Consider the following 12,656-nt stretch of genomic DNA (forward strand, 5'->3'; position numbering starts at 1 on the left):
GAAGAACTTGGTGTGGACACATGCTTTGCACATATTGGCTTAAATTCATGACCCTGATATTTCTATCCTCTGCAACTGGCTAAGAACCATTTTCCAGGGTTGAGAATTGCCTGGCGCTAGCAGGCTTCTTCTTTTCTTCTCTTCTGTAAGGCTCAAAGTCCTCTCTCTCTTCTAGATCTTTTCTAAAAGACATGATTAAGCCTTCTCTGATTTTCCCAGGCAGAGCATGAACTCTCCTTACCCTGTGAACTTATCCCCTTCTACAAACTTCTCTCAACCTTCAGAAAACATTGCTTCATCTGTCTTGCTCAGCAGAATGTGAGGTACAAGAGCACATGACTGTATCTTAATCGGGGTATAGCCCTAGTGTCCAAAGACAATAGGAACCCCTGGAAAACCCCATAAGTGATACTTGCTCTTTACAGGTAGGTAACCAATATTTTGTTTAATGTTTTCTAAACCTTACTTCCTAAGCAATTTATTTCATACCTCTTACCTAACATTACTCTGACAGCAGAAGTCTGTGTCCAGAGGGTCAAGAGGCCCAAATCGACACAACCTACTTGCCACGTAAGTTCGTATTCTGACATTTTTTTTTTTTCTTTTTTTGCTGCATCTGCAGCCTGTGCCACAGCGGTGACCCAAGCCACTGAAGTGTCAGTGCTGAGTCCTTAACCACTTGGCCACCAGAGAGCTCCTCTGACTTCTTGGTTATCTTTTTGTTTCCATTTTGCTCTGCCTACTCCATAATCCAATGTACACAATATTGTGACAGATGAGATCATCTGGAATGATATGTAGGTAAATACATTTCTTATCTATTTTCTTAAATATGAATTTATTTTCAGGTGTAAAAATATTACCAACTGACTAAACTGTTGTTTCATGGATGTCATCACTAAAAATTAAAACACATCAATTTTACGTTAAATAAATTTTTATAAAAACAAAGGTAATAAGTATTTAAGGCGTTTCCCACTGCAGCTCAACGGCATTGGCAACATCCCTGGAGAGGTGGAATGCAGGTTGGATCCCCAGCCTGGTACAGTGGATTAAGGATCCAGCACTGCAGCAGCTGCAGCTCAGATCTGATTCTCCATATGCCACAGGGTGGCCAAAAAAGGAAAAAAAAATTTAAACTCATCCCTTCCTGATGGGTCCCCTGCCTTTCGATGCCATTCATGTCGTGAGTTTGTCTGTGTCCGTGTCTGCATCTGCATGGGGAAAATGCTGTGTGCCAGTGGTTACCGTTGCACAACTATCTCCAAACCCATCTTCAGTGACAGAAATCTTGAAATTGGCCATGGTGGGAGTTTGACAAATGCAACAAATCAGGGCTTGGTTTATTGTTTGTTGATGGTCACCCTCAACTTCAGAAAATGATGAATAAAATGTCTACAATGCAGATGGAACTTAAAATTGTTTTATAATATAAATCACACATTTTTCTTCACAGAGCCAGTTGTTAAGCATTTACCAGCACAACACAGGGTAAACCTCTCTAATAAAGAGGCTTTGATTAATAAAGTGAGGAAGAGATTGCAGATGAGAAAGAGCCTTGAAGATGTCCTGGGGAAGAGTTTTGGAGTCAGGAGAAGCAGAAAGTGCAAGCCGGTGTGGCTATAACCAAGGAGAAATACTTGAGATCAGAGAGGTAAACAAAGCCAGCTCTTGTGGCACATTTTAGATCAATACAAGCCTGACTTTTTAATCTGGGAGAGATGGGAAACCCCTGGAGAGTTCTGAGTGGAGAAGTAACCTGATTTGACTGAAATCTTATCAGGCTGCTGTAGTGGCGATGGAGAACAGACTGCCAGCGGGAAACAGAAGCAGAAATATCAGGTAATGCACAGTAGTCCAAGGGAGAGGTGATGTTGGCTTTCACCTTGGTGGCAAGGGAGATGTTAAAAAAAATGGTCAGCTCTGGGGAGTTCCCTTTGTGGCTCAGTGGGTTAAGAACCTGAAGCTGTCTCTGAGGATGCACGATCCCTGGCCTAATATCCATGAGGATGCAGGTTCTATTCCTGGCCTCAATCAGTGGGTTAAGGATCAGGCATTGCAGCAAACTGCAGTGTAGGTCACAGATGCAGCTCTGATCTGGCCTTGCTGTTGCTGTGGCGCAGGCCAGCAGCTGCAGCTCCGATTCAACCCCTAGCCTGGGAACTTCCGTATGCCACTGGTACAACTGGAAAAAAGAAAAAGAAAGTTCAGCTTTTAGATATATTTTGATGAGAGAGTTAACAGGACTTGCTGAAAGGTTGGAAATTGGAGATGAGAGAAAGGAAAGTCTGGGACAACTTAAGGTTCAGGACGAGGCAACCGGAGGATGAGCTGGTGTTCACCGACTGAAGGGGACAGGATGATGTTTATCAAGACTGTAGGTTAATGTACAGCACAAATGAACTTTCCACAAAAAAGAAACCCATGGACTTGGAGAACAGACTTGTGGTTGCCAAATGGAAGTGGGAGGGAGTGGGATAGACTGTGAGTCTGGGGTTGATAGATGCAAATAATTGCATTTGGAGTGGATAAGCAGTAGGATCCTGCTGTATAACACAGGGAACTATATCCATCACTTGTGATGAAACATGATGGAGGATAATGTGAGAAAAATAATGTGTGTATATATGAATGACTGGGTCACTTTGCTATACAGTAGAAATTGACAGAACACTGTAAATCAACTGTAATGGAAGAAATAAAAATCATTTTAAAAAAGGCATGAGACAGACTGAGATCATGGTCATGCAGAGAGAGAGTTTACATAAGGAAGGAGATAAAGGGTTATGGTCTGGGGTTGAGCTCCCTAGTGCCCCAATACTAAAAGATCTAGGGGTAGTTCTCATTGTGGCTCAGCAGAATCAAATCTATCATCCATGATGATGCAGATTCGATCCCTGGCCTCACTCAGTGGGTCAAGAATCCAGCATTTCCATTAGCTGTGCTGTAGGCCAGCAGCTTCAGCTCCGATTCAACCCCTAGTCTGGGAACCTCCATGTGTCACAGGTGCTGCCCTAAAAAGACAAAAAAAAAAAAAAAAAAAAAAAAATCTAGGACGTTTCCATTGTGGCTCAGGGGTAACAAGCCAGACTAGTACCCATGAGGATGTGGTTCGATCGATGGCCTCCCTCAGTGGGTTGGGGAGCTGGTGTTGCCATGAGCTATGCTGTAGTTCAAAGATGGGGTTCAGATCCCACATAGCTGTGGCTGTGGTATAAGCGGGCATCTGTAGCTCCAATTTGACCCCTAGCCTGGGAACTTCCATATGCCGCAGGGGTGGCCCTAAAAAGAAAAAAAACAAAAACAAAAACTAGGATATTAAAAGGAACAGAGGCTGAGAAGGTGAGCCTATAAAAACAGATCTGATTTATTTCTTTGTACTCTGGTTCTTTCCTACAAAGTCTTTGAGGCAGCAAACAAGGAAACCAAATAATAAGCTAGTAAAATTGCAATAGAAAGAAGTCTGTGTCACAAAGGAAAGACTGAAAATATGCAAACTGGGAGAAACAACAGCAGAATTACTATGAACTTCATGTTTGGTTCTGAGTTTCTTAGAAGTTGCAGCAAAAAGGAAACACAGTCAGTGTATGCGTTTGCTAGGGGTGCCATAAAAAACAAAAATTGAGTGGCTTAAAGAACAGAAGTGTATTGTCTCACAGTTGCAGAGGCTGGAAGTTCAAGATCAAGGTGTTGGCAGGTTTGGTTTCTCCTGAGGTCTCTCCTCTTGGCTGGCAGACAGCCACACTTTCACTGTGGCCTCACAGGGCCTCTCCTAGGTGTGTGTGCATCCCTGCTCTTTCTCTTCTTAAAAGGACGGCAATCCTATTGGATTAGGGCCCCACCCTTTTGACCTCATTTAGCCATAGTAACTGTTTAAACTTCCCATCTCCAAATGTATTTGTATGGAGGATTAGAAATTCAATTTTGGGGGAACACAATTCAGTCCATAGGATATGATAAATTCATTTGGGTAATTAAAAAAAAAATTCAGTCCATAAGAATCAATGACGCTATTTTTTACTAACAAAATTCTTAAAAAATAGACTCTTTAAGTCAACACTATTATAGGATGCTTGGTTTGCTCAAATATTACTTTTTTTTCTTTTTCATTTTTGGCTACCCCAAGGCATATGGAGTTCTAGGGCCAGGGATCAGATCTGAGCTGTAGTCTTGACCTAAGCTGCAGCAAAGCCAGATCCTTCACCTACTTGTGCCAGGCAGTGGATCAAACCTGCGACCCAGCACTCCCAAAACACAACTGATCTGTTGCACAGCAGAAATTCTTATTAAAATATTACTTTTAATGACTTTATTGAAGGTACATGTGAAGATAGGTCCAAAGAGAAGGTCTCCAGTTGAGCAGAGAAGCTGGGAACAGAGTGCACCCCAGGGTGGTGTCTCCAGAATTGCAAATGTCCCCTGCCCTTACTCTGCTTTTATTGCATCTTTAGGCTTTGATTCTGGAGAAAAGAAACAGGTAGTCAAGCAGGAATATTGTATAGAATCCTTACTAAAAAGAGTTCCCAATATGGTGCAAGGGGATTGGTCGCATCTGTGGAGCACTATGACACAGGTTTGATCCCCGCACAGCGCAGTGGGTTTAAGGATCCAGTGTTGCTGCAGCTGTGGTGTAGGTCACAACTGTGACTCAAGTCTGAACTACATATGCCATGGGGTGGCCAAAAAAAAAAAAAAAGGAATCTTACTAAAGTCCAAGTCATTGAAAGGCAATGCTGTAAACATCACTAGTAAAAAGAAAAAGTCAAAGGCCTGAAAAAAGTGTGTGGACCAGGACTGTCAACATTCAAGATAATAATGGGGCATCACAAAGCCTTTCAAGAAAATTAGCTATGGAAAACATGACCCCTTTATATGGTCAAGGAGATGTGTAAGTATTTATTTTTACTTTAATCTGAAAAAATAAGTATATAAAGATTCTAGAGACCTGTGACTTCTCATGGTTTACTGGAGCATTTTATCCTCGTCTGCTAGCTTGACTGGATAAGCTGGAAGCCTTCAAAATAAAAAGTGTCTTATTTATTTCAGAGGAGAGGGGAATACAGAAATATCGCTGTAGACTCTGCCCACTTTGAGGTCATCTTAACTAGGAGCACGAGAAGAAGTGTCAACTGTGCATGGTGGGCAATTTACCTGGGAACTTTTTGTTTATTTATTTATTTGCTTTTTAGGACTGCACCTACGGCATATGGAGGTTCCCAGGCTAGGGGTCAAATCGGAGTTGTACCCGCCAGCCTATGCCACAGCCACAGCAACACAGGATCTGAGCCTCGTCTGGGACCTACACCACAGCTCATGGCAATGCCTGATTCTTAACCCACTGAGCAAGGCCAGGCATCGAACCTGCAACCTCATGGTTGGGGACTTTTTGAAGATAACAGTTAATTGAAGATCCCAATCAAAATGATGACCTGAGGATTTACATTTATTTTACTAACTGTGTTATGTGCCCCATAATACTAGTTTCATGGAATGCTCTGTGCAAAAAAAGATTTCCACATCAAAGAGATTGAAAAGATGCTGCATACTATACCACATCTGTTATATATATAATATAGTAGATATTATAGCATATCTATTTTAATACTGCATCTGCTATAACTTCACTGTTTCTTTTTTTCTTTTAATGATTTTTATTTTTTTCCATTATAGCTGGTTTACAGTGTTCTGTCAATTTTCTACTGTGTGAGGTGCCCAGTCACACATACAATTTCACTATTTCTATTAGCACATTTATTCTTTTATAATATTCTTCAGTTAAAAATGTAAAAGGCTTTTAACTTTGTTTAAAACATCAAATTGACTTGACCAAGGATAATTTTTTACTTTTTTTATGACACCTATTAGTATCTTTTTTTTTTTTTAATGGCTGCATCTGCAGCATATGGAAGTTCCTAGTCCAGGGATTGAATTAGAGCCACAGCTGCAACCTACTCCACAGCTGTGGCAACCCTGGATCCTTTAACCCACTGGGCCACCTGAGCCACTGCAGTCAGGTTCTTAACCCATGGTGTCGCAGCAGAAACTCCTACTTATTCATATCTTGATGAACTAAAATGTTTTAGAATAGTGACAATTTTTTCAGCACAACCAACCATATATACATTTTTCAACTCATGACACCTTCACCTCAGTATAACAAAATCTTCACAAAATAATACCAAAAATATGACTTTTTCCTACTTATTTTTTCAAACATAAATAACAATCATACTAAATTGATTTCATGACAAACTATTTTAGCTCACAGTTTAGGAAACACCACTTTTGATGATGCTGCTCAATGTAGGGAAGATGAATGAAAAGATGTAATGACTATACAGAATGTAATAATAAGTTCCACCCCAGTTCTTTCAGTTAGTTGATCCACCCTTGTGACCACACACTTACTGCCCACTAAAGCAGGCCCAGACCACTCTTTGATGTTTTCCTTATTGCTTCTCAGACTTTCCCACCAAAACATCCTTTATAATCTTTATAAGATCAAAGGAGAGAGAATGTGTACACAACCCTGCATGGCTGTAGCATAGCCCAAAGCAACCACTGGCAAAAGTAAATTGTCCTTGAAGCCTTAGGTTTTAAGACTTAAGTCTTAGTCTTAAAAATTCATGCAAAATTTGCATTTGACTCTATAATGTAAATGATGAAATGGAAACTATCACTAAACACAACTGACATTCCAGCAAAGTGCTCCAGGAAGGTTTTCTCTGTGGATTTTTCCTGTGGTGCCACTAAGAGGTTTTTTTTGTCATGCTGTTCTAACATTTGATCTTCATCACTTATTCTTCCCCCAGTCCCACCCCAATTTGATCCAGGATTGTTTGTTTCTACATCTTTCTAATCCTCAAATTCTAACAATTTCATTTCTTGCCTCTGCAACCATAAATTTAGCAATCCTTCTGATTCCCCTCCTTGCATTTTTTTTAATCTTTGTATTCCTTTACGGTTTTTGTTTTTGTTTTCTTTTGGGGGCCATACCTGCAGCATATGAAAGTTCCCAGACTAGGGGTCAAATTAGAGCTGCACCTGAGGTCTACACTATAGCCACAGCACCACTGGATCTGAGCCACATCCGTGATCTACACTGCATCTCGTGGCAATGCAGGATACTTAATCCACTGAGCAAGGCCAGGGATCAAACTCATATCCTCATGGATACTAGTCAGATTCTTAATCTGCTGAGCCATGATGGGAACTCCTACTTTAGGGTTTTTGGTGGTACACCATCTTAACAATTTTTATGTCCAATGAGAAGCCTTACCCTAGTTTCTGCCTAAAGAAATCCCACCTCAAATTCCAACCCTTTGGTCCACACTGAACTTAGTCTGGCTTGGCCCCATCTTGGTGGCAAAATTATTCAAAAATAGAAATGAGGGGAGTTCCTGCTGTGGCACAGAGGGTTAGGGATCCAGCATTGCCACAGCTGTGGGGTAGGTCACAGCTGTGGCTCAGATTCGATCCCTGACCCAGGAACTTCCACACACTGTGGGTGCAGCCAAAAAAGAAAAAAGAAATGGGGAATGGGAAGCAGATAAAGAAATGTTATCAAGATTCCAAAATTCCTCAGGACAAAATGGACTGGATTTTATTGATGCTTGCAGTACTTTGACATTGAATGACAAATAGGCAGCAATCAGGGCTGTCACACTCATGTATCAGCAGGAGGAACCTCCGTGAGCTCCCTGAAGAGATTCAAGGATCACTCCATGAGCTTTCTGATACTAGTGCCAGATTATACACACATCAGCAATCCACTGTTTTGGGAGAAGCCTCTTATTCTACCAACTGAAGGCAAAAAGGCAGCTCCCTCCCTGAAAATTATGCTCTATTCCAGGCTATGCTTAAACAGTTTGGACATTCCTGCCAGTCAGGGTGTGGTAAATAATGGAATCTGTCAGTTCAGCAAGGGGTAAGTCTGCAATTAGCTGCCTCCAGGAAAGGAAGTTTGGCACACTGTCCTGAACTCAATTCAGGGAGGCCACAAGAGGACGTCTCCTTTAAAAAGTCTCTGACCCACTGCCATTGTGGCCCATGCTTGGGTTCAGCTGGACCAACATCTCAGCTGCACTAGCCCTGCTCTCCTGACCTTACCATATACCTCATAGACATAAAATTGTCTAGGAAAAACAGATCACAACAGATTTTAGATCTATTTTTAGATCCTCATGACTATGAAACAGGTAAAAATAGCTCTTGGCCAATGTGGTTGAGAAGTCATTGCTCTTTTTCTTTCTTTCTTTTTTTTTTTTTTTTTGTCTTTTGTCTTTTAAGGGCCACATGCTCGGCATATGGAGCTTCCCAGGCTAGGGGTCCAATCGGAGTTGTAGCCACTGGCCTACGCCAGAGCCACAGCAACGCCAGATTCGAGCCACATCTGTGGCCTACACCACAACTCACAGCAACGCCAGATCCTTAACCCACTGAGCGAGTCCAGGGATCGAGCCCACAACCTCATGTTTCCTAGTCAGATTCGTTAACTACTCAGCCATGATGGGAACTCCAGTCATTGCTCTTCCAGAGTCCGGGTCGTCCTCATTTCACCTATTCCCACCTGTATCTGCCACAGGGAATTTGTTTCATGCAAGTCCTTCTTGGGATGTCACCTCCCTGTTTGAGATTCATTCTATCTCTAGAAAACTGTCCTTGCTTAGTGTTAGTTATAAATAACATTATTCATGGTAATTATGTAACAAGGCCAGGGCCTAGAATTCTGTCTCACAATCCCCCAGGTTCAGAAACAGATACATCCTCTGAACCCAAGATCCCCAGAGGACAGCCCTCAAGCCATGTATTGGCTACAGTGTGCTGTGTTAGACCTGCACATTTGTTCAGAATTTGACTTGGTCACCAATGTTTGGAAATCAGAAGGTTTTTATCCAAATGTTCAATTTTTCATGGAAAATCAGAAGAACTGATAGAGCTTGGCCAGTATTCTGACATTTCTATTTGACATATCTGGAGCTAAGGGGGGACATCTCCTTCCAGTGCTGCCTTCTTTCCCCATTTTGACCCAATAATCACCACTTTCTCTTTGCTCTCTCACTCACAATCCAAGTGTGAACTTCCATTTATTAGTATATTTGCACTGCTGATTTCCTTAGAATTCAAAAGTATTTTTTTGCATTTATGAATATATCAAAAGTAGGAGTTCCCATTATGGCTCAGCAGTAACAAAACTGACTAGTACCCATGAGGACTCGGGTTCAATTCCTGGCCCCATTCAGTGGGGTAACGATCCGGCAACACCATGAGCTGTATTGTAGGTCAAAGACGCAGCTCAAATCTGGCTTTGCTGTGGCTGTGGCATAGACGGGTGGCTATAGCTCTGATTTGACCCCTAGCCTGGGAACTTCCATATGCCAAGGGTACGTCCCCCACACACACACAAAAAAAGGGGAGAAAAATGAGTTCCCCGTTGTGGTGCAGTGGGTTAGGAATCTGACTGTAGGGGTTCAAGTCACTACAGTGGTGCAGGTTCGATCCCAGTCCTGGTGGCACAGTGGGTTAAAGGATCTGGTGTTGCTACAGCTATGGAGTTGGTCGTAGCTGTGGCTCAAACTCAGTCTTTGGCCCCGGAACTTCCACATGCCAAGGGCGCAGCCAAAAAAAAAGTGGGGCAATAAAAGATAGACTTCCTCTCAGGTTTTGTGAAAAATTAGATAGGACTATATGTTGGGGTGACAATAACAAATTATCCCTACAAGTTTAATGTGCAAAGTGTGTTTTAAATTGAAGGCATTCAACTTAAGACCTCATTATAAAACAAATTGGTATAAGAACTATGACCTATACAAGGAAAAAACAAGTGTGGTAAAATAAATAATAATCAAGAGCACTGAGGTGTCGGGGCTTGTTTGGGGCGTGGTAAATCTGCTGTGAGTGGGTTTATAAAGCTGGCTGTGTTCATTGATATAGCTCACCATAGCCCCCTACACCGGAACTTTCTACCTTTATCCCCATCCCACCCACTGGCTCTTGAATTTGCAACTTTTGTCCTAAAGGAGTAAATCTACAGGAGTTCCCATCGTGGCCCAGCAGTAATGAACCTGACTGGTATCCATGAGGATGTGGGTTTGATCCCTGGCCTTGCTCAGTAGGTTAAGGATCCTGAGTTGCTGTGGATCCAACATACCTGTCATCTGAAAATACTATAATAACATGATATTTTTCTTGTTAATAGTAATTACAAATCATGGTGGCTTGATATGTATATACATTCAGGTGCCAGATAAAAGCTCAATGGCTTAATGGTGAAACAAAAAATGAGATATTTATTCCAAACAAGTTGGTGCTGAATTTTGTCTCCCACCTTAGACCAACACAGAGTTACATGGAAATGAGAACTAAAAAGAACTAAAACACATTTCTAACATTTGGGCTGATACTTCAAACTTGATACAGAGTATTGCAGATAGGAGATAGGCTTGATGGATATGGCAGGAACACATTTCTAACATTTGGGCTAATGGTAGTGAAACAAATCCCTCGACCACAGATTAGGCAAGAAGGAGGAGGGAGTTCCCGTCGTGGCACAGTGGCTAACGAATCCGACTAGGAACCATGAGGTTGCGGGTTTGGTCCCTGCCCTTGCTCAGTGGGTTAACGATCCCGCGTTGCTGTGGCTCTGGCATAGGCCAGTGGCTACAGCTCCAATTCGACCCCTAGCCTGGGAACCTCCATATGCTGCGGGAGCGGCCCAAAGAAATAGCAAAAAGACAAAAAAAAAAAAAAAAAAAAAAAAAAAGAAGAAGAAGAAGAAGAAGGAGGAGGAGGAGGAAGAAGTGGCAGTGCAGGTGGCTGGGCTAAATAGGGAGTTCCTTTGTGGCTCAGCAGTTTAAGGATCTGGAGTTGTCACTGCAGTGGCTCAGGTCACTACTGTAGCACAGATTCTATCCCTGAATTGCTAATTTTCCACATTCACTGGGCACAGCCAAAAAAATAAAATAATAATAATGTCGGAAAATATTTTGAGCAGATCAGCATTTACTCAGACTTGTGATGGCAGCAGGTCCCACTCAGGACAGTCTTCCCAGAGCACTGTGAGCACAGGCTGTTGAAGGACTGGCAGCCCCAGGGGTCAGGGGGCACCCATCAAACAGCCCTCCCCTGGAGGAGGAGAGGGCAGGGGTCCACAGCAAAGTTTAAGCAGGTAGAGTATAGACCCCTTCAGTCAAACATCACTCAGCTGGAGAGCAGAGTGAAGGTAAAGGACATTATTATGTAAAATACTTTTCTCTGTTATTTGTAATAAAAACACCAGAGACAGAGGCTTAAGGAGGTTCTTAAGAGGCTTGACCATTCAGGTGGTTAATCCAAACATCTGCATCCTGTCTGTCAGGGTGGCTGGGTCTTCCACCGCATGGCTGCTGGATTCCAAGGGTCATTATCTTAAGAGGAAGCATCTAAAGAGCCAGACAGCAAATATTCCAAGAGACGAGGAAGAAGATTCAAGACTTCTGATCTAGCGCTTGAAGTCACTCAGTGTTACTGAAACTGAATTTTATTGGCCAAGGAAATCACTAAGACCAACTCGGAATCAATGGATCCCATCTTTCTATGAAAGGAGTATCAAAGAATTTGCCATCATCTTTAATCCACCATGAATACCTTTCCAGCATTCTTCTGTAAATCTGCTATAATTAATTCTTCTACCTTTCATGTGTTACTCGTTCCTACCTAAATTTGGAAATTAACATCCTTTACCAAAGCTTTAGATTTTAATGGAAACTCTTCTTTGGTAGTCAAGCCTAGAGGTATAGAAAAGCTTCTCTATGTTTTGTTTGTTTCTAACATTCCATGTAATGTTTTGCGATACCAAAATCTTCAGAAGCAATATTTCTCATCCACAATTTGTGACAGAAATGTTATTTTTGAGTTAAAATTTAATATATAAAATTTCAGGAGTTCCTGTCATGGCACAGGGAAAATGAACCCGACTAGGAACCATGAGGGTTCAATCCCTGGCCTCACTCAGTGGGTTAAGGACCCAGCCTTGCTGTGAGCTGTGGTGTCGATCGCAGACGCAGCTCAGATCTGGCGTTGCTGGGGCTGTGGCATAGAACAGCAGCTACAGCTCCAATTCGACCCCTATCCTGGGAACCTCCATATGCTGCGGGTGTGGCCCTAAAAAGACAAAATAGAGAGAAAGAATTTCAGTTAATCTTCCTTGAAGAAATAATTCTAAACAAAGTTTTTTAAGCTTGGAAATCAGGAAAGACAGGCAATAGACTTCTCTTTGTTACACGCTGTTCTAGTACACTTGGTATTATATAGTCTGTTCCTAATTAATCACAAATTACCTTTGCACAATAAAAATTCATAACATCACTTTTAATCAAATTCTTTTTCTTTTTTTCACCTGTAAGATGATGTTTCTGATCTCTAAAAGATATTCTTATTCTCCCCAGTGTGATGAAATTGCTGTATATTCTTTCCTCATGGCTAATAAGACATTTAAAATCCACACCCCAAATCAGACGCCTTTTTTTTTTTTTTTTTTGTCTTTTTGCCTTTTCTTGAACCACTCCCATGGCATATGGAGGTTCCCAGGCTAGGGGTCTAATCGGAGCTGTAACCACAGACCAGAGCCAGAGCCAGAGGCCGTATTGAGAGGAATTAGAGCTTAACAGGGAAATGGA

General features: G+C 41.9%; 1 long non-coding RNA gene across 1 annotated transcript; it reads left to right on the forward strand.

Moving 5' to 3' along the window:
* On the forward strand, window positions 335–11,910 carry LOC106508867. The gene is made up of 5 exons (XR_001305956.2): window positions 335–425; window positions 515–801; window positions 985–1,654; window positions 1,784–1,842; window positions 11,357–11,910. It is a non-coding gene; the product is annotated as an uncharacterized LOC106508867 (long non-coding RNA).

The sequence above is a fragment of the Sus scrofa genome, chromosome 1 (genome assembly GCF_000003025.6).
Source record: "Sus scrofa isolate TJ Tabasco breed Duroc chromosome 1, Sscrofa11.1, whole genome shotgun sequence".
NCBI lineage: Eukaryota > Metazoa > Chordata > Mammalia > Artiodactyla > Suidae > Sus > Sus scrofa.